We start from the raw sequence: 26196 nt of genomic DNA on the forward strand, positions 1-26196 counted from the left end.
TCAACACCGATTGCAGCATCTGTGAGGTAAGGCAGAGGAATGCGGCTCCCTCTGCCTTCCAATCAGAGGCCCCCGCAGGGCTCTGATCAGTTACCATGGCAGTCTGGGTACTTCTGAAGCCTTCGAGGCCTGCTATGGTAAGCTCCCTGCTAAACTGTGCATGAGGTACACCTCAGCATGGAGCGTGTCAAAATCCCATTCACTAATAGAATCTCTTTTAGGGTGAATGGGAAAAGGGATCAAGAGATTCTAGGTTTTAGCCTCCTAAGGGGGTTAAAAGCTATTATTATAAAAATAAAAAAAAGTAAAAAATGAATAAAATTTAAATCAACCCCTTTCCCAATTTTACATCTAAAAATATATAAACAATAAGAAAAATAAACATCTCAGGTATTGCCGTATCCAAAAATGTTAGAACTATTAAAATATTTTTAAAAATTTCCTGTGCAGTGAACGCCATAGCGGAAAAAACAAATAACACACAATTCGCTATTTTTTTTATCGCCTTTCTCACGCCCCAAAAAATTGAATACCAGTGATAAAGACATCGTCCTGTGAGGCCGATTCCAGGCGCTGACATGTGTATCCACGGTGCACGCGCGAACTTATGGCTCAGCGAACGCATTCCGTGGATACACATGTCAGCGCCTGGAATCGGCCTCACAGGATGCACTGCACATGCTCCAGCCAGCAATAAGGAGTAAATAAATTAGCAGTAGGCCGGTGCTGGGCTCCAGGAGAAGGGGCGCGTCTGGGCTTCAACGGCCAGAGGGACAGCCCCTTGGGCTCCTTACTCAGGTAATTACCATATTAATAAAACGACAACACTTAGGGTAGTAATACTAGTATATTTTAATACAAAACGAGCAGACTGATGTGATGATGTTAAAAGCTCTGTCACTAAAATCCAGGTGACAGAATCCCTTTAAAAGATACAACTTATCCTGCAAAAAATAAGTCCTCATATGGCTATATGAATGGAAAATTTAAAAAGTTATGGCTATTGGAATATGGGGAGGAAAAATTAAAATGCAAAACCAAAAATGGTCCTAGTACTTTAGGGGTTAAACTAGAAGTATGGTTAATCCTATTTAATATTATTGATTCATGGAATTGCAGAACCGGTCAATAGATAACTCTCAACAGGCCCAAATAAGTATGTACATGGGTCATTGAACATCAAAATGTAGTTTAGCTGAGAGTAGGGGCAGCTTGATATGCATGCTGTCCCTGCACTTACTGACCTTACATACGATGATTGCCAAGTTTTTGCTATGCAATTCAATCATCATCTGGGGTGCGGGGTAAAATACATATCAAGCAGATAATTGACTGAACTCTGGTATGGCTAGCTGCACACCATATTGTTTCAAACTTAACAGTCTAACCTAAGACCTCAGAGAGACAGCATAAGAAAGCTGAAAGGTTCTCTTTAAAGAGGTTCTCCGGAAATGAAGAAAATGAAAATACTTAAATATTACCGTACTTTATCTAATATATAAAGCTGAGTGTATGTTTGTATGTGTGTATGTCCGCTAAAGGAATCTGCACCGTCGCATTTACAACCACAGAATTTGTTACACAGGTATGTCAGGTGTCCAGGAAGGTTTTAGACCAGGTCTTAGCTCTCTAGCACGTACCGTTGCTAAGATATAAAAAAAAAGCCTGGTCACATGACCCTTATCAGCCAATAGAAGCTTGCAGGCCCTTAGTCTCCACATACACACAGTTTTACACCAGGTTTCAATAACAACCTAGCCATTTGTCTTCACTGCTGAAGATCAGCTTTAAAGGGGCAGGGCGCTCTGAATTACACTGTTAAGGGAGCAGAGTGCTGTGGATGTCACAGTTCAGGGGCAGGTTGGGTGGCCATTTATGCCACCATCAAAAGACGGACTTAAAAACACTGCCCCCAGGCCCAGCTAAGCCACGCCCCTGATCTGATTAGTCGGCCCCCTCCCATTCTGCAGCCGACAGGGATTGAAAAAATTAAGGTAAAAATCAACTTCTGTCAGCTGCAGGGGTGGGAGGGAAGGTGACTTTCTCCCTGCAGCTCACGCTCAGATAACACAGTGCTGCTGTCTGAGAGTGAGCTGTTCAAAAGGACATTCCTGTGTCCGTCCAAGCCCTGCGTTGGATGGAGGACAAGGAGTCTGAAAGCCGGACGGTCCGGCCAAAAACCCAACCTCTGGCCACCCTAGGGGCAAACTGCTGTGGAAGTCACAGTTAAGGGGATGGTCCTCTATAGACGTCAGTGTTAAGGGGCAGATTGTTGTAGAGGCCACTGTTAAGGGTTGCTGTCCTAATAGTACACACAAAAACATGTCCTAATCACACAGGAAGACAAGTTACTTAACAACACTGAGCTAAAGAGCTGCCTCATCCTCCTCTTTGCTCTGCTTGTCAGGGATTATAGTCCTGAATACAGTATAATATGATCTTCAGCTGAATCTCTGTGGAAATAGAGGTCATGAGGAGACATGAAGTACAGAGCGGAAGGTGTGTGTAATGGGCACCAGCACTTGTATGCAGTCTCCATTAACACAGTCTTTCCATTCTCTCTGTACTTCATGTCTCCTCATGGACAGAGTTTCAGATGAAGATGATATTAAAGAGCACCTGTCACCTGGAAATCCAGCGGGAGAAAGAGCTGCGATTTTTGTGAGAACTTAAGCTCCTTCTCCCTGGCTAAGAGCGGGGCTCTCTTATTGGATGCGCTTGCAGCCAGGGAGAAGATAACCGCGCCCAGAAGAAATACAAGTCCATGCCTAGTATAACCGAGTCGCCTCATTAGCATATGAAGTGCCAAAAAATACAGGGACCACAGCGGACGAACGGTGGGTTCTTTAGAAAGATAAAAAAGGACAAGACATCAGTGGGGGCCGCACTATAAGGTAGGATAATAATTAGATTAAGGATATCCAGGTGAAAGGTCCTCTTTAAACTGTATTCAGGACCATATTCCCTGACAAGCAGAGCAGAGAGGAGGATGAGACAATTCTTTAGCTCAGTGTTGTGAAGTAACTTGTCCTGCTGTGTGATTAGGACAGGTTTTATGTGTATGAATAGGACGGTGGCCATTTTATTTCTCCTAATGATTGCTCCACAGACAAATGTTGTCATTATAGGCATTTGGGAATATATTTATAATAAAGTAATATTTAAGGCCTCTTTCACACGGGCATTGTGGGAAAATGTGCGGGTGCGTTGCGGGAACACGCACAATTTTTCCGCACGAGTGCAAAACATTGTAATGCGTTTTGCACTTGCGTGAGAAAAATCGCACATGTTTGGTACCCAAACCCAAACTTCTTCACAGAAGTTCAGGCTTGGGATCGGTGTTCTGTAGATTGTATTATTTTCCCTTATAACATGGTTATAAGGGAAAATAATAGCATTCTGAATACAGAATGCATAGTAAAATAGCACTGGAGGGGTTAAAAAAAATTCAAAAAAAATTAACTCACCTTAGTCCACTTGATTGCGAAGCAGGCATCTCTTTCTGTCTTCGTCTTAGCTGTGTGGAGGAACAGGACCTGTGATGATGTCACTCCGATCATCACATGATTCATCACATGATCTTTTACCATGGTGATGGATCATGTGATGACCAGAGTGACGTCACCACAGGTCCTGTTCCTCCACACTGCTAAGATGAAGACAGAAGGAGATGCCGGCTTCGCGATCAAGTGGACTAAGGTGAGTTAAATTATTTTTTTAACCCCCCCAGCGCTATTTTACTATGCATTCTGTATTCAGAATGCTGTTATTTTCCCTTATAACCATGTTATAAGGGAAAATAATAATGATCGGGTCTCCATCCCGATCATCTCCTAGCAACCGTGCGTGAAAATCGCACCGCATCCGCACTTGCTTGCGGATGCTTGCGATTTTCACGCAACCCCATTCATTTCTATGGGGCCTGCGTTATGTGAAAAACGCACAAAATAGAACATGCTGCGATTTTCACGCAACGCATAAGTGATGCGTGAAAATCACAGCTCGTGTGAACAGCCCCATAGAAATGAATGGGTCGGGGTTCAACTCACGCATCGCATCCGCACGGAATACTCGCCCGTGTGAAAGGGGCCTTAAGTATTTTCATTTTCTTAATTCCCGGAGAGCCCCTTTAAGGTGGCCATGAACTTTAGATGAGACTTGGCTAGACTGGCTGACCCTCTAATTCATAGACATCAGAGTAAAGAAAGATCAGGCATGTTGAAATCCATCTTGCCAATTCTTTATCACAAGAGATAAGCAACCAGGGGTCTAGCAGTGGATAATTCCCTCTACCAATTAAGAAAATATACACACTGTCTGGATGGAGTTGCGGCCGATAGTTATGTTAGGCTACTTTCACACTCGCATTTGGTGTGGATCCGTCATAGATCTGCACAGACGGATCCGTTCAGATAATACAAATGTCTGCATCCGTTCAGAATGGATCCGTTTGTATTATCTTTAACATAGCCAAGATGAATACGTCTTGAACACCATTGAAAGTCAATGGAGGACGGATCCGTTTTCTATTGTGTCAGAGAAAACGGATCCGTCCCTGTTGACTTACATTGTGTGTCAGAACGGATCCGTTTGGCTCAGTTTCGTCAGATGGACACCAAAACGCTGCAAGCCATAGCGTAATGGAGACGGAATGGAGGCAAAGTGATGCATTCTGAGCGGATCCTTTTCCATTCAGAATGCATTAGTGCCAAACTGATCCGTTTTGGACCGCTTGTGAAGCCCTGAACGGATCTCACAAATGGAAAGCCCAAATGCCAGTGTGAAAGTAGCCTAAGATGTATGGCCATTGGCCATCTTTACACCAAGCTCTTTTACAGAGCTCAACTTCAGCAATTCTTCTCCTGCAGTCCAAAGCCACAAAAGAAAAAAAAAAATACAAAGTTGCAGAAAACTTGACTTGAGGACATCATGATCACTATAGGTAAGAACTAGTTTCCAGTACTAAATATCCAAGCGTTCCATGTGCTAAGCATCATTCTGGGCATGCAAGGGACATGGAATGGTAAAGCAGAGGGAGCTAATAGCAAAAAACAAGCTCTTATAAATAACTACAACAGACATCTACTGTATATACTTTTTCATGTTTGGGCATTCAGAGCAGAAGATAAAGGCAAATGCTCAATTGTGTAGCTTCAGACTTGGTTAAAGACTTCATTTCAGAAGTGAACATTCCTATTCATGTAAAATGGATACAGTACCTCATAAACAATGCTGTCTGCATTGGGATTCACCAAGATCACTGTCTCTAGAACATCACTTTGATGCTGCAAAGTTCTTTGGCCTATGGAAAAAAACACAATATATTACATTTTAAATACCACAAAATGGTCTATTAATCTCTAATACATGTTTGTCTTAAATATAATTTGGTTTCATTCATTCATTTAACCTCCCCATAGAAAATGAAGCACTTTTGTGTAATGTTGAACATAAAGGAAAACAGTCATTTGAGTGAAAGTGACAAAAGCATTTGTATTCATTTTACTTCCAAATCAGAATGTAATTTTCCTCCCACACAACACTTGTATTCAGTAAATGTAAGATATTATCTTCACAGCTGTAGGGTGCTTCAGGAATTTACATCCGTACAAAGGCTACACTAAAAAACGTTATACCAAGTTTGTAGGTTCTAAAATAAAGTTTTAAACAAGCTTCTTGAGATATATGGATGCTGAACATGTAACTATAAGTATACTCCACATGTACAATATGCTGGCCTTTCCTTTATGTGTATTTTGTAAGGAAAAATATCATTAAAAACTGATCTTTCGTTGGATCCTATAATTTTTATCTGAAGGTCCTTTAAACTGGAATCATATATGCAGATTTTTTGGGAGTGGATACAAAAGATGGGATGAATATCAGTCTTTTTTTTTATACTTTTCCATCTTTTTGGATCCACTTCTGGCCTTGTCTGAAAAAACATGTATGATTCAAATCTTAAAATATTCTCTGGTTGCTACTAGAATCAGTCAGAACTTTACTGACACTCAGCTCAAACACAATTGAACTCCTGAAATATGATGCTCTCTGCTGGACTGAATTATGGTACCATTTGTGTTTTACTACATCACATTTTTGTACAGATAATGGTATATACACTACCTTTGAAGTACCATCAGAGAAGACTAAATATGAGCTCAGAGGCCTACAGAATTCTGAAAAAAGTTCTGAACTATTGTACTGTAAAGCTGGGTATATATTTTAGATTGCTGTCAGCCAAACTTTCAGCTGACTGAAAGCTATTTCTCCTGACTAGTGTTGAGCAGTGATGGCCAGTTTGCAGTGTTCGCCCGATGAAGGCTGTTCTCGGAACTGCCTGCTCCCGGTGACCGCATGTGTTTCACAGCGGCTCGCGGCGCAGGCACAGGTAAGGACTTACCTCTGCATCGCCGGACTTGGGAATAAAGATGGCAGATCGCATGTGTTCGTCGGCGAACACTGCAAACTGGCCATCACTGGTGTTGCGCGAATATTCGAATAGCGAATATTATTTGCGAATATCACCAATTCGAGAATTCAGAAATATTTTTAATATAGTGCTATATATTCGTTATATCAAATATTCTGCATTTTTTTTCATCTGAACACATGATTCCTCTCTGCTTCTTGCTTGTGGGCCAATGAGAAGGAAGCAATTTCAAGTTCACAAGAATACTTAGTGCACCAATCAGTAATCTGTAGTCAGACCTGCTACTCTAATCACTGCCGATTAGCGCAATCATGAATATATTGGAGCACTTGACTCTATCGGCATATAAAGCTATTGTAATGTTCTGCCGTGCTAACCATTTTCTCCAGTCTCAGGAGAAACTCATGAAACTTCTAGCAGCTTGAAAAATGTAGCCAAAGTGACCCAGGCCTGTATTTCGTGTTACGAATTCGCATTACGTGATTTTTACATTGTGCATAGCAATGTGCACCTGCATAGGGTTGTGCTGACTGAACCCCCCACATTTTTTTCTTTGTAGTATATATTGGAGGCGTGGCGATCTCCAAGCAGTCATGCACACCTGACCAGTTAGTCTTCCCTGGAGGCTGGTTTTAAAGTCAGTATAAAACTGAGTCTGCTTATATAGCACCTGCCAGTAGCCATTTGGCTCCAGGAGAAGTATATAGTGGGCTCAGCATGCATGTTGGTACTTGCATCACTGGATCCGATGAAAGCTGTAATGGCACCGGACGGGGTTAAAAGCAGAGTGTGCTTGGCGTGCATGCTGTACCTGCGCTCCCTAGACTTTGTGTGGCTGTCATGGCCCATAACAGGTAGGAAATAGTGTTAGGGACCACTCATGGAGACGACCTTGACATGGTGAGTGGCTTATTACGCTTTGGCCAAAATGTACACCAATGCCCCATTCAACATCCAGCATAGAGGCAGGGCAGAGTGCTGGTTTGCAGAGTGCGATTGCATTTGTGTTTTTGAGTTTGTGTCTGTATTTCGCCATAGCAATGTGCACCTGCATAGGGTTGTGCTGACTGAACCCCCCACATTTTTTTCTTTATAAAAAAGTAATTGCTTCCATAACAATGATATGCTGTTGCTTAACTGATTCATTTACAAACTAAAGTAGCAAAATTAGGTTTTTGTGACTTTATGAGTTCATCGGCGCAAAAATTTAGCTTTTTTCATTTTCACACCACTCACTCTAGTTTTTAAATATGAGTATAGCTAGCTATGTTAATGAGTTTTTATCCAGATTTATCACTGAGACCTTTTTAAAAGTCACAATCTCACTCCAGTAGGAGGGTAAAGTAGGAAAACTGGAGTAGCTTTTCTAGACAAAAGTGTTAGGTTTAAGGATGAGACTAGTGTTGAGTGAAGCAAAGCATCTGAAGTGGAATTCGATCTGAAGTTTATGAAAAATTAGATTCTCAACTAATTCGAATTTCTTTGCGCTTTATGGTAACAAATCCTTTTTTTCCTAAAATGGCATCTACACTTGTTACAAAGTAAAAGTAAGCAGCCCAGTAACGCAAGATCACCCATAATATCGTACAGACAGCCAATCCGCAGCTAGCCAGCCCCTATGATGTCACAGGCCTTTAAAAGCCTCATCCTGTGTGGTCTCCGCCATTTAACTGTGAGCTGAGCATAGGGAGAGATGTGAAAAGTGTTAGGTACAGAAGTGTTCAAGAAAGCCTTTAGGCCCCTTTCACACGGGCGAGATTTCCACACGGTTGCAATGCGTGAGGTGAACGCATTGCACCCGCACTGAATCCAGACCCATTCATTTCTATGGGGCTGTGCACATGAGCATTGTTTTTCACGCATCACTTGTGCATTGCGTGAAAATCGCAGCATGCTCTATTTTGTGCGTTGTTCACACAACGCAGGCCCCATTGAAGTAAATGGGGCTGCGTGAAAATCGCAAGCATCCGCAAGCAAGTGCGGATGCGGTGCAATTTTCACGCATAGTTGCTAGGGGACGATCGGGATGGGGACCCGATCATTATTATTTTCCCTTATAACATGGTTATAAGGGAAAATAATATCATTCTTAATACAGAATGCATAGTACAATAGGGCTGGAGGGGTTAAAAAAATATTAAATAATTTAACTGACCTTAATCCACTTGCTCGTGCAGCCTAGCTTCTCTTCTGTCTTCATCTTTGCTGTGCACAGGAATAGGACCTGTGGTGATGTCACTGGGCTCATCACATGGTCCGTCACATGATCCATCACCATGGTAAAAAAAGATCATGTGTGGACAATGTGATGAGCGCAGTGACGTCATCAAAGGTCCTATTCCTGTGCACAGCAAAGATAAAGACAGAAGAGATGCCGGCTTCGCAAGCAAGTGGATTAAGGTGAGTTATACTATTTTTTATTTTTTTTTAACCCCGTTCAGCCCCATTGTACTAAGCGTTCTGTATTAAGAATGCTATTATTTTACCTTATAACCATGTTATAAGGGAAAATAATAAAATCTACACAACACCTAACCCAAACCCGAACTTCTGTGAAGAAGTCCGGGTTTGGGTACCAAACATGCCGATTTTTCTCATGCGCGTGGAAAACGCATTAAAATGTTTTGTACTTGCGCGGAAAAATCACGCTTTTTCCCGCAACGCATCCGGACCTAACCCGGACGCGCTCATCTGTAAGGGGCCTTAATTGTAGAATATTGGATGGGGAGAGTGCAGGGACAGTGTAGGGAGATCATAAGGAGAGTTTTCATACACTGTAGAGAGTGCATAGGGAGACTGCCGGGACAGGGCAGGGATAGTGCAAGGACTGTAATCTGAAGCTAAAGGGATCCATAGGAGACAGAGCAGTTTGCATCAATCCCTGTGTAGGGTGGCATCAGTGTGAGAGCTGGAATAGACTGTCTGCTACTCAGGAGCCTACCTGTCTGGAAACTAGTGGTGCAAGGCTTCATAAAGGCAGCAGCAGGCTCTCATCACAGAGTGAAAATGCGATACTCACCAGTGTGGGAATTTTTCATCAAGTTGCTGCAGGACGTCAGTGTGGCTGTATGTAGGATCTATGGGTAGAAGATGAAGTGTGGCCAGCGTGCCACGGCCCTGCATCAACACATGGAGCATCACCATAAACAGGCCTGGGAAAACTGTAATGTGGTGGTACAGCCTGACGCATCTCCCAGCGGCCCACACCCCATCTCCAGCAGTCAAGGCTCTACTACATCAGCAGAAGGAAGCTGTGTTTCCCTCCCATCGTCTACTGGTTCTGATGCTCCTCCTCCTCCTCGACATGTGTTTTGCCAGCAATTGATCACTGAGTCAATTGCAAAGAAACAACAGTATGCATGCACTCATCCAACGGCGCAGAAGCTAAACGTGCTCCTAGCCAAGTTGCAGGTACTACAGTCCCTGACTTTCCACGTGGTTGACTGCATATTTCAGAGAACTGATGGCTTGTGACAAGCCAAGGTGGGGTGTTTCAATCCATCACTACTTCTCCAAAAAGCTGTACCAGCCCTGCATATGTACATACAGGAGAAGATGTGCCAGTCCTTGAGCCTGTCGATGTCTTGTACAGTTCATGGCAGTGCCAACGTGTGGCACTGTAACTATGGTCAAGGACGATATATGTCCTTTAAGGACCACTGGTTAAATATGGTTCCTGTCCAGGCACACCAGCAACTTGGCCAGGTGATGGGAATGCCGCCTCCGCGTTCTCATGCTGTGATTCCGGAACCAATGTCCTCCCCTGCCTTCTTATCCTCCACCTTTTCCTCAGCCTCCACTGTAGGCACAGTTCTGAGTGGTCCTCCAGCATACCACCTATGCAGAGCACGGTGGTGTCATGCTGTTCTGCACCTGGCCAGTCTGGGCGAAGGGAGTCACACAGGGGAGGAACTGCTCCACGTCCTTAATCAAGAAATTAAATCCTGGCTGTCTCCTCGCCATCTGAAGATCAGAACCATGGTCACCGATAACGGGAAGAACAGTCTATTGGTTCTGCGTCAAGGAGGGCTAATCCATGTGCCCTGCAGGCGCACATCTTTAGTCTGGTTGTAACTCGGTTCCTGAAGTCATCCACCCAACAGCAAGACATCTTAAAAATGGCCATGAAACTGTGTATGCTCCTAAGGTAGAAAGGTGTTGCCCAACATCGCCTCATATGGGACGTTTCCACACGTTAGAACTTCACTCTCTACACGTTGGACTGACTATACAGTATGAGCAGAGAAAGGCCATGAAGGATTTTTTGATGATACAGGTGGACAGAAGTACTACCAGTGGCAGCTCATGCGTGACACCTGCCGTTTGCTCAGACCATTTGAGGATGTGACTTTATTTGTCGTCCGCCAGGACTATGAGATGAATGATGTCATTCTGCTCCTTCACGTCCTGGAGCAGATGCTGATAAATTTGACTGGCCGGGGAACAGAAGACATGGTATCTACATCTGAACTGGCAGAGGAGAAGGATGATGAGGAGGAAGAGGACATTAACACCCAGGAATTATATACAGAAATATGTGGTTTATGTGCCCAATCAACAGGAGAAAAACAGGAGGAGCATAAGGAGCTGGAAGGCGTTGAGGAAGACCAGGCAGATGACCTGACAGACCGTGGCAGTATGCAGTGAAGATGGAGGCAGGGACTCCCTCTGATTCTCTTGCGCAAATGGCCAGATGCCTGCTGAGTTGGTTGCGTAGTGACAGCCGCATTATCACCATTCGGCAGAGGGATGACTACTGACTCTCCATGATGTTAGACCCTCACTACTGGGCCAAAATGGGGGCCTTTTTCTACACCTGTTGGGAGGGATGATAAACCCATCTACTATCGAGACATCCTATGTAGTTGGTTGGTCGCTGGCTATGTGTTCCATTACCCATCCTCACGAAGGTCTGACCGGGGGGACCCTCTGTGCACTCACGCTCCACTGCCATGACTGCTGGAGAAGGGGTGGTGAGGGGCAGGAGCAACAGTAGCTCTGTCAGTTATAACTTGAGTCTTGAGTCTCTGATCAGCACATTTCTTCACCGGTCAACTGAAGAAACCAGTCAGCAGCAGCAGGATATGGAGCAGAATCTGAACCAACAGGTGGTGGTATACTTGGACTGCAACCTGTCACCCCAGATCCAAGATCTTGTGGACTACCGGGCAGCCAAACTAGAATTGTGGCTGCAACTGGCCCTGGGCATGCTTTCCTGTCCAGCCAGTAGTGTGGCATCAGAGCAGTTGTTTAGTGTGGCATAGTTACAGTGGTGGGTAGTGAACTTGTACAAGAAATAGAGATAGTTGTACAGGAATATCTTTGTGTTCCTAGATGAACGTTCAGTAGCAGAGAAAATTAAGTTTAACCTGATATGCAAATTACCTGTCAAGCACCCAGTAGTCAGTCCAGAGCACGGCAAGTTTCAAATCTATCCGACGTTATCTTATCAAACATCAATTTCTTTGCCTTTTGAACCTCCACCCAGGAACACAAAGGTATGCTTGTACAACTATTTAAGTCCTCTACACAGCACTATTTTTAAAGTGGTATTTCCCTCTGGACATTTATGGCCTATTGATAGGATATGCCATAAGCATCTGACCGGAGTGGACCTGCTCCTATCTCAAGAACAGGGCCCTGAAGTAAATGGAGAAGAAGCCGCACATGTGCGGTCACCGTATGTTCACAGCTATGGGACTTCCAAAAATAGTCAAGTGCTGGCTTGCCTATTTTCAGGAGTTCCATACCAGTGAATAGAGGAATAGCTACCCATCCAATCATTTTCAGAAGTCCCATAGCACTGAATGTAAAGAACACCTCATATGCACAGGCTGCTCTCCATCCATAGCGGGGCACCATTTGTGAGATAGGAGTGGGTCCCAATGGTGTAACCCACACCTATTGGAATTTTATGGCATATTCTATCGATATCTCATAAATTTCAACATAGGATAAGCCCTTTAAAGGTGGAATGGAGTTGACAGACTTCCATTAACTTGCAACTCAGAAATTTATATTAACCGATAGTGGGGTAATCAAAGTTTTAAGGTCCATTTTTTTTACTTATGGAGTTACTGTCATTTTTCTATTGATTTCTATTTCAGTTGCAATAAACAATTTATGAGCCATTGTGGCTTTCATTTTTGGGGTTCTCCAAGACTAGGAAGCAAAGGTCAGGGGGGCATGGTCAGGGGGACTTCTGGGTCCAGCGGCACCAGAAGTGTGATGAGCAATTTAAATACGTGTCACTGCTGTTGTCCAATCAGTGTCCTCAGAGTTATCCTTGGCCACGTGCTATTCCTGCACAGGTCACAGCTGAGGCCATGGATTGACCAGCTGCAGTGATATGCTTGTAGATAGTCACAACTCCAATACAGCAGGGAATGAAAGCAGCTGAGATGGGAGCTCAGAACCAAAATGTTATGGAATCTTTTTTTTAACACCATTCATACTCCTCACCATTGATTTCCAGTCATGTCAGTTTTTAAAGTAGCTAATTTAAAATATGCAATATGGCTTTACTTCATGTTGTCAAATTTTGCAAAAAAGGATGCGACTGAATAGAAAAGTGGCCATATGCCTGTGGTGAACATAATTAACAAACTATCTCTATAACATCTGACTTTCTATTAAAGTACTTAGTTACTTGGTAGTTTTGGGCGGGAATCTTCTTTCATGTGGCATATCATAAATTAAATATAGCTTGCATTCCCCACTCTATCCCCCACTGTACATAATCGCTAATCTTGTTAAATTGCAAAATGTCATTAACAGAGTTCATCTCTGCTAAGTGGCAACTGTCAGTCTGTTACAATAGCCAGGATTGCATTTTGCTTATCTCTACCTTTGTCTATAGCATTCAATCAAGTGGAAAACTGAGGCTTCAGTAAACTCCTAACAGTTCTTATATGGTGCAGTGTCATTCAGCTTTGTGTTTGATGCCACAGGCTTCTGTGGGAACAACGCTGTAGTAACAAGTTTCCTTCCCTCCATCACAAGGCTGATGGACCTCTGTAGCTCTGGCGCCAACTTCTGGGGATGAAGCTTCACCCGAACAACTGATTGTCGGGAGTGTGGGGTGTCGGACCCCAGCCAATGAGTTAGCAATAGCCTATCCTGTGGATAAGCCATGACTTAGTAAAGGCTTGACAAGTTATTTGGTCTCTGACTTATTATTACTGACATACCATGACCTGGATGAATAAGAACTTTCACAGACATACTGTAAATCATTTTGTGTGAAATCCCTAATTTTGTAAGAGAACATGAGTAAACAGCAAGAAAATTTGCAGACTATAGAAATGGCCTTTGCTTCAACCTCAGGTCAACCAACAACAGGGGCTGATACCATGCAGCATATGCCTGGATTCTATGGTAAAGAGACACTGAGCTAAGTTTATTCTTGAAAGGGCCCAAGAACAACTGTTAAATGAACGTGTACAACAGACCCACTTTACAGTTGATCCCATAAAACATAACATAAATGGAATAAAACTGGTCTTGGTTTCACAGCTACCTAGTGACATCTGGAAAAGAGTGGAGGACTTTACAAAACATGTACAGCTAGCCCAACACCCTAAGGGCAAGGAGAGAAAACAGAACAGGTCTTCCATTCTATTAGCCTGAACTGGCCACAGCCATACAGTTTAGAAATTAACCTGGACACAAAAGGATGTGGTTGGACCACTGGAAGGCGAAGGAAAACGAGTGAAGAACTTGCCAGAATTCTTATCCAGGCAGATACAGACTTCCTAGCTAAAAGGTTGCATTTTGTGATTGTCCAAATACCATTCCAGTGGTGGTTATTATCTGAGCCACAAATGGCTCCATCCAGAACAATGAAATGTCACAGGATGAACAACTCTGTCTTAAAGTGTCGGCAACCTTAGCCAGTGCTAAACCAGCCCCTTCCAACCTGACAACAAGAAAGACTGTTACATCCCTTGTTACACCCCTCAAGAAAGACCCAAACATCACCATAGTGCCCGGTAATAAAGGAAGATGCACAGTTGTACTTAATAAATCTGACTACCATGTTAATATGACCACACATCTGAGTCATGATAAGAAATATAAAGTCCTAAAGGGGGACCTAACCAGTAGTTACACACACCAAAAAAAAACTTACCTTTACCTTGATGAGGCCTCTGCTTCTATATATTGACTTCCTAAGATATACAAGGGAGGGACCCCTATCATGCCTATTGTCAGCAGCACCAAATACATGACCTACAACATGGTCAAACCCTTAGCCAACATCCTAGCCCCTCTGGTTGGAAATACAAAGGACCACATATGGAACTCGCAGGACTTCACATCTAAAGTCCTAGGCTTGATACTGGGTACAGAGAAAACAGTGGTGTCCTATGATGTCTCAGCCTTTTTCACATACTATACGTATCCAGAGGTAATTCAAATGGTTTGGACAAGGTTGACACAAGACAACACCTCCAGCAGCATCAGCAGCAGAACAAATCTTAATCCATATCAAGTGTGTTCTTTGCTGGACCTATGCCCAACCACCATCTATTTTAAGTATAAGGATAAGTTCTACAGATAGAAACATGGCTGTGCCATAGGATCACCATTTCTACCCTTTGTGGCTAATCTGTACATGATGGAAGTGGAACAGAAAGACCTAAATACCTTCCTTGGCTCTGTAACCAGTTACTGCTTTAGATTTGTGGATAACACCTTGGTTAAAATAAAATAAAAGGTGGTATATGCATTAACTGATCACATCAACGTAGTGCACCATAAAATCAGGTTTACACAGGAAGATGTGCATAACACACTGGCTTTCTTTGGCAGGTTGGTAACAGTCGGAGAGGGAGGGAAGCTGGAAACTGGAATCTACAAGGAAACCTTCACATGTGTGAGGGGATCTCAACTAGCACATAGGCTAACACAAAGGAATTCAGACACCTGAGAGTGGCCTTTAAACCTGCGGGTATCCAGACTGGGCTTTGTTAAAACTGAGAAAAAAAGGGGAAGGAACATCAAGATTACCAGCCAAAGTGCAAGATGAGAAAGATGGAAGGACTTGGTTCCTCCTTATATAGCATGGGTGTTTGAAAAACTCTGAAGAATTTTTAATTAACATTGCATCCCTGTCTGCTTTAAACCCAACAACACATTGAGTCAAAAAATGGTTCACCCAAAAGACCCACCACTAAAACACAAGAAGAGCAATATTAAGTATGCAATCCAGTGCAGCAAGGAGTGCCAAGACTTGTACACTGGGGAAACAAAACAGCAGCTACACCAGCGTATGGCACAGCAACAGCTGTGGTCAGGACTCAGCTGTGTATCTACATTTTAAGGGCAAAGGAAACTCATTTGATGACAGCAAGGTTGCATCAGCACTGGTTCAAAAGAGGTGTGAAGCTATTTATGTCAAATCTGGAAAAATTACGTTTGAACAGAGGTGGAGGGGTGTGACATCTACTGCCTGCCACTTATAATGCTGTTCTAAAACCTCTCCCAAGACAGTTCAATCACACCTAATAACTTTAGTTAACATCTTATCATCATGAGGCCCTGTTGCTCTGACTTATTACTCATAAACCTCTTTAAACATTTCTGAACATATTAGTGTCATGTTTACCTCTCTGCTCTCCCACAATGAGTCCAGCCGCACTATTACTGTGCCAGCGGCAATGCTCTATCGCTGTGGCAACCAGCCCTGATGACAGTAGGGCTGGTCGGCCTCTCAGGGAGAAAGGACGTTGGGACAATCAGTGTCAGCCACAGTTGCCTGTGAATTGGCCTTCTTGCCTCACATGCTTACTTTGTGTTTCATGTGGATTTCTGTACTTTTGACCTGCTGCCTGTTAGTGACTTTGCCTTCGACTGCTGATTCTGGATCTGACATTACCTTCTGGTTTTGACCTTGCTTAATATATTACTCTGTATTTGTTTCTTCCTTGGCTCTGATGTTTTCCTTGGTTTTGACTCAGCTTGTTCTTCCCCTTTTGTCTCCTCTAAATAGGTCCTGTGCACTTAGGTCAGGGACTGTCACACAGTTGGGCGCCGCTGTTTAGGTCAGATCGTCCAAGTAGGTAGCAACAGTGGTGTGGGTGGTAGTCAAATCTGCACTATTCCCTACCTGACGTGATAATGAGCCCATTTTTTACCATGAATATTTAATCACCCAAGTCCAGATAATAAAGGGTGCTCATGATATTATAAAGAGAATATGACTGAATGATATTTATGTCAGTTCAACAAAATACCATTGGTAAGTTCATTAATTTTTCTCCTTATAGGAATACTCTGGGAGATCTTCAAACATACAGTATGCTAGTACATGTGAGAAACTTTAAGTCACTTTAACTGTCAATGTTATTGGATAATAATGGCTTGGCATGTTGTTACCTACAGGGAAAATGAAAATGTCTACTCAATTTTGGATAATTTGCCCAATTCTGGGAAGCACTGGATCAGATAAATAGACTGGCAGACAGACACCAATTTAGCTGATGAGGTTGAAAAGTTCCTTCCCAACTCAAAACATGGCAATCAGAATAAAACCCTGGATCAATGTATCATCTCCAGAAATGTGTTACTGCTTTAATGAAGCAATCATCAAAATATCTTGTGTCAGAGATTTCCATAGTCTCAATGTTCTTACAGTAAATAATTCTGCCTTCTTTTCTCTAGACAAAGTGGATACCACTTGTCATGGTTTCATTAGACAAATTTCAGTACTGCTCTGCTTTCATAATATATAGTTAATATATTTTGCCTCTTGTGTTCTACAAATCGTTCTTTAAAACTGTTATTCCTCCCATTTATTGCTGGATAATAAGAAATAAGTTTGTGAGGGGTATGCATGTAGCTGGCATTGTGCACCACACTCGTTAAAGTGGTACAATAGTTCACTAAAGAACTGAACTAGCAGTGCACCTATAAATGTTAAGGGGATAATAACATTTTTCTTTCCTCATGGGTAGTACCATGGACAATGGCAATGTAAGCCGTGGGCTATTTATGCAGGAAAACTGTTAAGTACAATAATGACATCTGGAGGTGACAGATGCTATGAGACTTCACTGGCCAGATAATGTGTCCAGAAGCAGTCAATGTCTGAATTTACAGAAAGAATATTGATGCTGTATTTTTTAGCAGGTGCTGATTTTATATCTTGTTTCACTTAAATAACACTCCTGAAAATGGTTATAATTTGGTAACAGTAGCTCCTAAAATAATGACTTCTGTACAGGGTTGGACTGGGGTGCCTTGGACCAACTTCCAATATTATCGATAAAGTTTAATAGGTTTTGATTCAAATAAACAGACCCTAATGGCAAGTTTTTGGCTCTAAAGGCAGTTCCAAATATTTTTTTTCTCCTGGACCACTGAGGCCCACTATGGTATAAGAGCCTGGGCCCACCAAGGGATCCTCTGGTGCTCTAGTGGGCCAGTCCTATGCTGCTTCAGTACCTCTGCGTTACAGTCTAATGATTGTGAGCTCGTATTGTTTAAATTAACTTGTTACTTCAGTATGTAATGTCTGATTCCCCTCTAATTTCTAATCTGTCCTTATTTGCTCACATTTAATTATTCACCAAAATATGACACCTTTCCCTAAAAACTATATAATTTATTGCAGATTAGTTTTCCACTAAAAAGATTGGTTCCACTTCAGTCCATCATGAATGCAGCAGCCATGTTGAACCATCTGTCTACGAGTCTCAATAACGCCTCTGTTCTCTGTCACTCATTATACTAGTTCCCTGTTTCTTGTAGAATTCAATTTAAAAGTTTCCTCTTAGTCTACAAGAGTATTCACAGTGCTGCATTGTCATTCTTCATCTACTGTACAGTATGTTTACCAAACCACTCACCCACCCATGACTCTAATTCCTTCTAACATACTCTCAATGCCATCTGCAGGGCTTCTATTGGGTTGCACCCATTCTGTGGAACTCACTGCCCCAGACCATTACACGTGCCTTGAAAACTAATTTTTTTCCAGGAGTCCTCTGTCACATAACCATGCCCACAGTCCAAAAGCATCCTGACATGGCAACAGAAATCTCCATTTTGCCTTCAAATTGTCGTATACGTCTTTCTATCTGTGTTGTTTCAAATGCTGGGTCATGCAACTTTATCTATATCTTCAGCAACATACTGTAATAGACTGAACTTCTTAAAAAATTTGAGCCATGTACCTACAATTCCCCCTATTCTAGAGTGTTATGAAATTAAATCTTAACATATAATTTCTTTCTCCGATCAGCCAAAATCCTACTCCATACTGATAGATTTGTCTATTCATCGATTTCTGGTCTGACTGTATTCCCTTGTCAAATCCCAAGGCTTGTTGGAAAGTCTGATTTTGACTCATAAGGAGCCATTTCCAAAAGGTAGTGCTGGCAAGATGGTTCTCTTTCTAGGGAGATACTGCTTTGCATATTCATTTCCCATGTAGCGTTGCCAATAAGTCTCCGTACAGGTCTGGTCTCAGCACCCTGCCTAAGCCGATCAAAGGTTGAAATTTCATGTGATCAGAGCTTCAGCATTTGTATCATCATGACAATGCTTTGTGTCTCTGTAATCTGGTGGCTTGTGGCTATTTCAGGAACAATGGGCCTCACAGACCAGGAAATAGTTATATAAATCCTTCTAAACGCATAAATATATCAATGTCCAAACAATGACTGTGTCTATCCTTGCTTAGGGAGAAATGACTCTACTACCTCAGCTTTTCCTAACAGAGCCTAATTATTTTCACTCCAGATAAGCACCGCTAGAGGCATTTGGCAGCTACTCACACCTCCTACCTCCATAGAGATTAATTTGCATGCTAATGGCAGGATTGGTGGCGCAAAGACCTTTTGGCGAACAAATAGCATATGGTTTCTGAGTATGACAATGGAGATCTGGATGCAACCAACCTCTTGGCCAATCACTCCTACACACTGGATACATTGTCACATACCATTTCCAGCTACATCCTGCGCATGTTCAAGTAAAGTTATAGCCAGCACAGGTATTTGATGACATACCTGGCCTGTGGATGTCAATGAAACCAGTTGGGAACTGGCCAGTGTCACTCTTCAAGTCAATGGAAAGTGGACAGAAGAATCAGGATGTTGGATTTCCTTGTTCTCAGGGCAGATTTAGCTGCCACCAGCGGTAACTGGCAGGAACGTATACCCTTCATCTCCACACATGCACAATCAAACAAGCCAAGCATACATGTGTATGGGAGGTCCGGAGGACTATCTTAAGTATACGGCCAGCTTTAGTTTAAGTGTCCCATGTAATACGATATATCTCTATAACATCTCCTAAACTAATGAATAGTTGAATTCCCCCTTTGAACCCTTATTAGTAGCTTTGCCCATCATTCAATGTGTATATTAGGGTCCATTCACACTTCCGCAATTTTTTTCCAGATCCATTTTGGATTTTGCGGACCCATTTATTTTCTATTGGGGCCGCAACTGCGGACAAGAAAAGGGATTTTGTGTTATAGTACGAAATGCGGAACGCACATTGATGGTGTTCATGTTTTGCGGATCTGCAATTTGAGGATCAGCAAAACAATTACGGACATGTGAATGGATCCTTACCTGTAGATTTTTTTTCTATAACTTTAACCAAAACCCTTCCCTTTTTCCTATACTATACATATATAAATGTCTGTTTTTATGAATATTTATTTCTACAGTATGATTTACAATAATAATTCATTGCTTCATCCACTGACTTTAGACACATAAGGATACAAGAGAAATTCCTGAAAACTTGCACCAGGATTTACTCATCTGTATATTACACCATCCTGTCATGCCTCGCTTCTGAAAATCTCCAGTGATTTAATTACATGACTTTTTCTCCCACTCTCTCATTACAGTAGCTAAACCACAGGCCCTTCTGCCACCAGGGAATGCCAGCAGATGTACCGTATATACATTAAGCCCTACCCTACACCAGCTGCTTAGATCACTTAGTTCATCTGTTTCTTTGGTCCTGTTTTTTGCGAAATAAGAACCAAGAGCAGAACCATTTTAGTCTTGTAATCATGGAAGAAAATGCATTAAAGTTGCCTGGAAGCATTTTGGGCTGACAACCGCAACAAAGTCACAGTCAATGAAGAGGGCGATGTGTTACTCTGGTTTGTTCTCTATTGAGATCTTATTGGAAAACAAAACCTAATAAATTAATATTCTGATCATGTCTTGCTCTTTTCCAGCCACCATTATTCAAGAAAATCGTGTGTGTTGCTGGATTTTTAATGCAAAACAGGTTATTGCTGCAGGGCTGCAAAATGTAAAACAGTCGCTGCTAAATAGGTGCAAACAGGCCTGGAGTGTTGGAGAATTTCTTAAAGAGACACCTAAAGGTACCATCTACATACTGAATCTGCACTATAATACTGTATTAAAGGGAATCTGTCACCTGGTTTGACCATATTAAGTGGTCACCATTGCCATGTTTAATAAAATGCCGTATCTCCTGCAGTAGTTTTCTTTCTTATATTCATGCTTTCATTTAGCAAAAACAACGATTTTTGCATTATGCAATAAACCGCTCTTGTCTTCTCCTCAGGGTCCCTGCTGTGTCTGTCATCCGGGACCCAACCTGCTCCTGCTAGATTGCAGGAGCAGGAGCTTTAATCAGCTGATCAGCGCTGGGATTAAAGCACTGCCTGCACGTGTATGTACATGCTATTTCCACAGGGCATGTGCAGATAGGACGTATATACATAGTGGGCAGTCGGGAAGGGGTTAATGACCCATGATAGACATATCTGTCATGGGTCAGCAGGGAATGTATGGAGTGGGCTCCATAAGTGATCTCACTGTATATGTGGTGCCGACTTCATAATACAGCACCTGGCCAGAATGAACAGGATCGGAGATAATTCTGACCACATGTTCAATCCCAAAGGGGGACTAAAATATAAAAATTCTATTAACCCCTCCTTTCCCAATTTATATGTAAAAGTAACCATTGAAAAAATAAACATAATTGATATTGCCATGTCTTAAAATGTCTGAACTATCAAATCATAATGATATTTTTCCAATGTGGTAAATGCCATAACAGTAAAAAAAAAGAAAAAATCCACAATTCATCATTTTTTGGTTAGCTGGCCTCTACAAAAAAATGTTAATAAAACATGATTAACCTTAAACCGGTACCAATAACAACTACATCTCACCCCACAAAAAAACAAGTCCTCACTTAGCTCTGTAGATGAAAAGATAAAAAAATAAAATAAACATGGCTGTGAAAATATGGCAATGGGAAATAAAAACATTTTCTAAGGTTTGTTTTCATGTTTTTTTAAAGAGCAGCAAAACATAATAAAAACTAAATAAATTTGCGATCACAGTAATCAAACAAATCAATAATTTTTCAACAAAACCTCAAAAAGCTATGACAGAATTATGTTGTTGGCTGGTTCATTAAGGGGTCAAACATCATCTACTACACCGAGTAAAGAGAGACAGTAATTGCCTTGTGAATCGGTAATGCATCTACAGTAGTTTCTAATAAATGAATTGCCTTCTCAGGGGTAAACACTATGGCTGCCTCTGCAGTGTGAACACAATAGATACCTGTTAGATACCTCTTTTCAAGCATGGTGCACATCAGCTGATCTGGGGATTCCCGCGCCCTGGAGAGCCATGTTGTTTATGCCTATTTTCCCAGTAGACATCTACTGTTTACCATGGATGATTCTTGGACTGAATTTTAAGTCTCGTGGCTACAGTATATCTAAAGTATGCTCCTGAATAAAAGGTAGATATGCTATAAGACATCTGAAGAGAAATGCCCAGGCCTGGTATGAGGGTTGCATGACATTAGTGAAAACGCTGTACTCTTTTCTAGAAACAACCTTACTCCTTGTCCATAATCATCTTCAATGTTTAGTAATGCAGCTCTGCACCGTTCACTTGAATGCTACAATTCAAGACACAGTCCATGGACAAGGAGAGCTCCTGGGAAAAAGCAGACCCCGTTTATCAATGTTGGACAATCTCTTTATCGAACCATTTGTAAATATAAATTCCTTGAAGGAGAAATTCTATGGCTTGGTTTATGGCAAAAATTTTGACTTTTTTTTTTAGCTTTTTCCAACACCTTTGACACTTTTTCAGTACATTTTATTTTTGACATGGGGGCGGCCCGACATGCACCATGATTATTAATCAGTGACTATTCTTCACGCCAGCGCAGGACAAATTAAGAACATCATATGTAATGCCGCTCTTAATACTGTAAGTCCCCCTTCTTGACTTTCGTGGTGACTGTTGTCTTTCTAACATTACGTCCACATCTGTGCCGGAGTCAGTAACCCGACGCATCCCATTATAGTCAATGGAGTCCATCGGACTCTGTTCATTACCATCATTTGACGGCTCCAGCACTTCCATTATTTTCATTGCTCTGCTCCTATAATGAAGCAGAATACTGGAAATCAAAGAGCTGGCGTGAACCAATCCTTAGATAGTCATTGACACATCATCGGGTCCAGTGGACTGCTATTCTGAAGAACTGAGATGATGGACTGCATTAGCAGTTATGGTAATATGGGGTCTAAAGGGGATAAAACTCTTAAAGGAGTTTTCCGGGGAGATACATTTTGTTTTAAAACAATGTTTGGCTGAGCGGACGGTCCAAGTCATTTTCTTTGTGTTGACCGGCAGGGATTGGAGCTGTGTCAGAAGAGCGGCAGCAGGAATGCGTGAGGTGAGTAATGATTAACAATTTTTAACACTTCCTGGCTACCTTTTTTACATTTATCTCCCCAGAAAATCCCTTTATATTGGAAGAACTAATTCAGTATCATCAAAATGTAGTTGATGCCAGACCTTGCTAGTGAGTTGTTGTTTTTTTGTCTACAACTTCAACTCACTTTTTAGGGGACAGACTGAAGATTTTTGGGGGACAGACTGAAGATACTGCAGCAAACTCTTCCCTCTTCCTGACATTCTCAACTCCACTGTAGCTTAGATGACAAGCAGAATAGCCCAATGGTAGCAATGACGGTTCTATAATTACTATTTCGCTACTGTATTTTATACGGGCGAATATATTTTATTACTTCATTACCTTTTTGTTTTTATCATGCCATTTTTCTAGTTTGATCATCAAAACAAGAAAAAGTGTCCGTGTGAGAAAACTATCCTGCCTGACTGCACTAAAAGAGGCCTAGTTCATTCTTTTCAATGGGCATTTAATACCCCCCCCCCCATAGTAACCCTTTGAAGAACACCCGCTGAGGAATCTAGAGCAGGGTCTGTAATATAGCGTCTAAATAGGACTGATTGTGGACACTGAATGATGTCATGCATTATGTTCCTAGCAATCCTCATTCACTTGGAAATAAGCTTAGCCACTGTGACTGCACAGACATGCAAATACTAGTGGAGAGTAAACCCTTCTTGCTTCACCTCTTTACTTTGCATGGCGATAGAAAAGCACCACAGTGAGACCACAGCAAGCTGTACTCCGCAGGACGAGCTTATTGTGGAAAAATGCTCATCCCGGCACCTGCGATATGTGAACAAGTAGTGCAAGTAGCAGCAAAGCCCGGGCCTAGTTATATGTACCGCTCTGGTATTGGTTTTCAGCTTGTTTGTGCAAAGTCAAAAAGACAAAAACACAGGAGGAGATTTATCAAACCGGTGTAAAGGAAAACTGGCTTATCTGCCCATAGCAACCAATCAGATGCCGCCTTTCATTTTCCAGAGGAGCTCTGAAAATTAAAATGTAGAATCTGATTGGTTGCTTCGGCAACCAAGCCAGTTTTCCTTTACACCCATTTTAATACACTTAGCCACGGTGATTATTGAAAACTGGAAAAAATGCCACATAACCTCCAAACGTATATACGCCTTTAGCCGCCAGCTGCACATCTCAAAGCACATTGGTTACACGGCTCCTGGAATCTGTCCAACCTGCCATATGTATTAAATGGAGTCTGTCACCAGGAAATTCACTGGTAAACCAGGCACAATGCTGAATGTATTGGTACCTTTAAGTCAGTGATCTGTTGAGTCATTCTGGAGAAAATGCACTCTTAATCCATATGCAAATAAGCCGATAAGTGCAGTGAGGGCGGGCCCCAAGCCACTCTATCCACATTTGTCAAACCCCTCCCTCTTCCTCTTCACTGTCAGAACCGGGTTCCTTCATAGTCATCTCGCTTGGTCCAGTCAATTAATAAGCAGAGGGAGACTCTGGAAGAGGAAGCAGGAGAAGCAAGGGTGCACCGAGTGTCTTGGGCCCGCCCTCAGTGCACTTACCTGTTCACTTGAATAAGTATTTTTTCTCTAGAATGATGCTATGCATTGCTAAGTGAAAGATATCATTACATTCATTTGAGCTAGCCCAACAAGGCATTGTGCCTGGTTTAAAGAGGTTTTACAGGATTTCGATATTGATGACTTGTCCTCAGGATGGCTTAGTATCTGATATGTGAGGGACTGACTCCTGACATCCATGCCGACCAGAGGCCAGGGCGTTCCAGTGAGCATTGCAGCCTTTTCCTAGGCCAGTGACATCACATTCATTGGTCACGGGGCCAAGGCGCAGCTCTGTCTCATTCAAGTGAATGAGCCTGGGCTGCAATACCAAGCATAGCCACTATACAATGTATGGCACTGCGCTTGGTATGCTATGAGGAGGCAGCGGTGCTCACTGGACTGCCACAGCCTCTTCAAACAGATGATGAGCTGGGATGTCGGACCTCCGCCATTCTGATAATGATTACCTATCCTTAGGCCATCCATATTGAACTCCCAGAAAACTCCTTTAACAGTGCATTTCCTAGAGACAGATTCCCTTTAACAAGTAACACTTGTACTTTAACGTTCATTAGGCCACTTAATGTCAGTATTCTGGTTTCTATTTTGCATCAGTATTTGTAAGCCAAAACCAGAAGCGGCACATAAAGTATAATGGAAAGATTTGCACATCTTTCCTATTTTGAACTCAGTCCTGGTTAATTCAATGTCTGTCTCACAGTGTCCTTACTGTAAGAAATTGTGTTCAGGTCCCATGGTGCAGTGACTGTTCACATGTACGTCTGGACATAGTATATTTCACTAGAGAGCCACATACCCTGTATAGGCTATATAATCAGTCGAGGACCCTTCCTGCAATTGTGGACCCCAAGATCATAGCTCAGGGACTGTTTATCACAATTCGACAATTACTTATCTGAGATTTTAGCTTTAAAGGGAGTCTATCACCTAAAATGACCATTATACACCCCAAACATGATGATATCCATTACATTCCCCATTTTATAATCTTACCTTTGATATTGCTGTCCGTCGCCTATTCGCTCTTAAAAACACTTTTATTCCATATGCTAATCGGGTTCTGAAGGTGCCCAGGGGCGGCGTTTATGCGGCCGGTGCCCAGGCTCCACGGCGCTGTTCAAATCAAACCCCTCCCCTTTCACCCCTCTGGCCCGCCCTCGGTTCTTCAGATACCATCCTCCAGTCAATGAGCAATCCGGCGCCTGCGCCTGCGCCCTCCATTACTCACTAGGGCAGAGGCAGCAGAGCGTTTAATGCGCATGCGCCGGCCCGTACATCCCGATATTTTGGCAGTTTACTTCCGCCGGCTAGATCGGGATGTACGGGCCGGCGCATGCGCATTAAACGCTCTGCTGCCTCTGCCCTAGTGAGTAATGGAGGGCGCAGGCGCAGGCGCCGGATTGCTCATTGACTGGAGGATGGTATCTGAAGAACCGAGGGCGGGCCAGAGGGGTGAAAGGGGAGGGG

General features: G+C 42.5%; 1 protein-coding gene across 2 annotated transcripts in view; it reads right to left on the reverse strand.

The window, feature by feature from the left end:
• Positions 1-26196, reverse strand: part of LOC122927585 (microtubule-associated protein 1A-like) — a 42326-nt gene that overhangs the window by 7907 nt on the left and 8223 nt on the right. The window contains exon 2 of one of the 2 annotated variants that reach the window (XR_006387811.1): positions 5220-5302. The gene's annotated coding sequence lies outside the window, so the exon portion shown is untranslated. Of the gene's footprint in view, positions 1-5219; positions 5303-26196 lie in introns of those variants that run through there. The other variant, XM_044279558.1, reaches the window with a different exon arrangement.

The sequence above is a fragment of the Bufo gargarizans genome, chromosome 2, assembly GCF_014858855.1.
Source record: "Bufo gargarizans isolate SCDJY-AF-19 chromosome 2, ASM1485885v1, whole genome shotgun sequence".
NCBI lineage: Eukaryota > Metazoa > Chordata > Amphibia > Anura > Bufonidae > Bufo > Bufo gargarizans.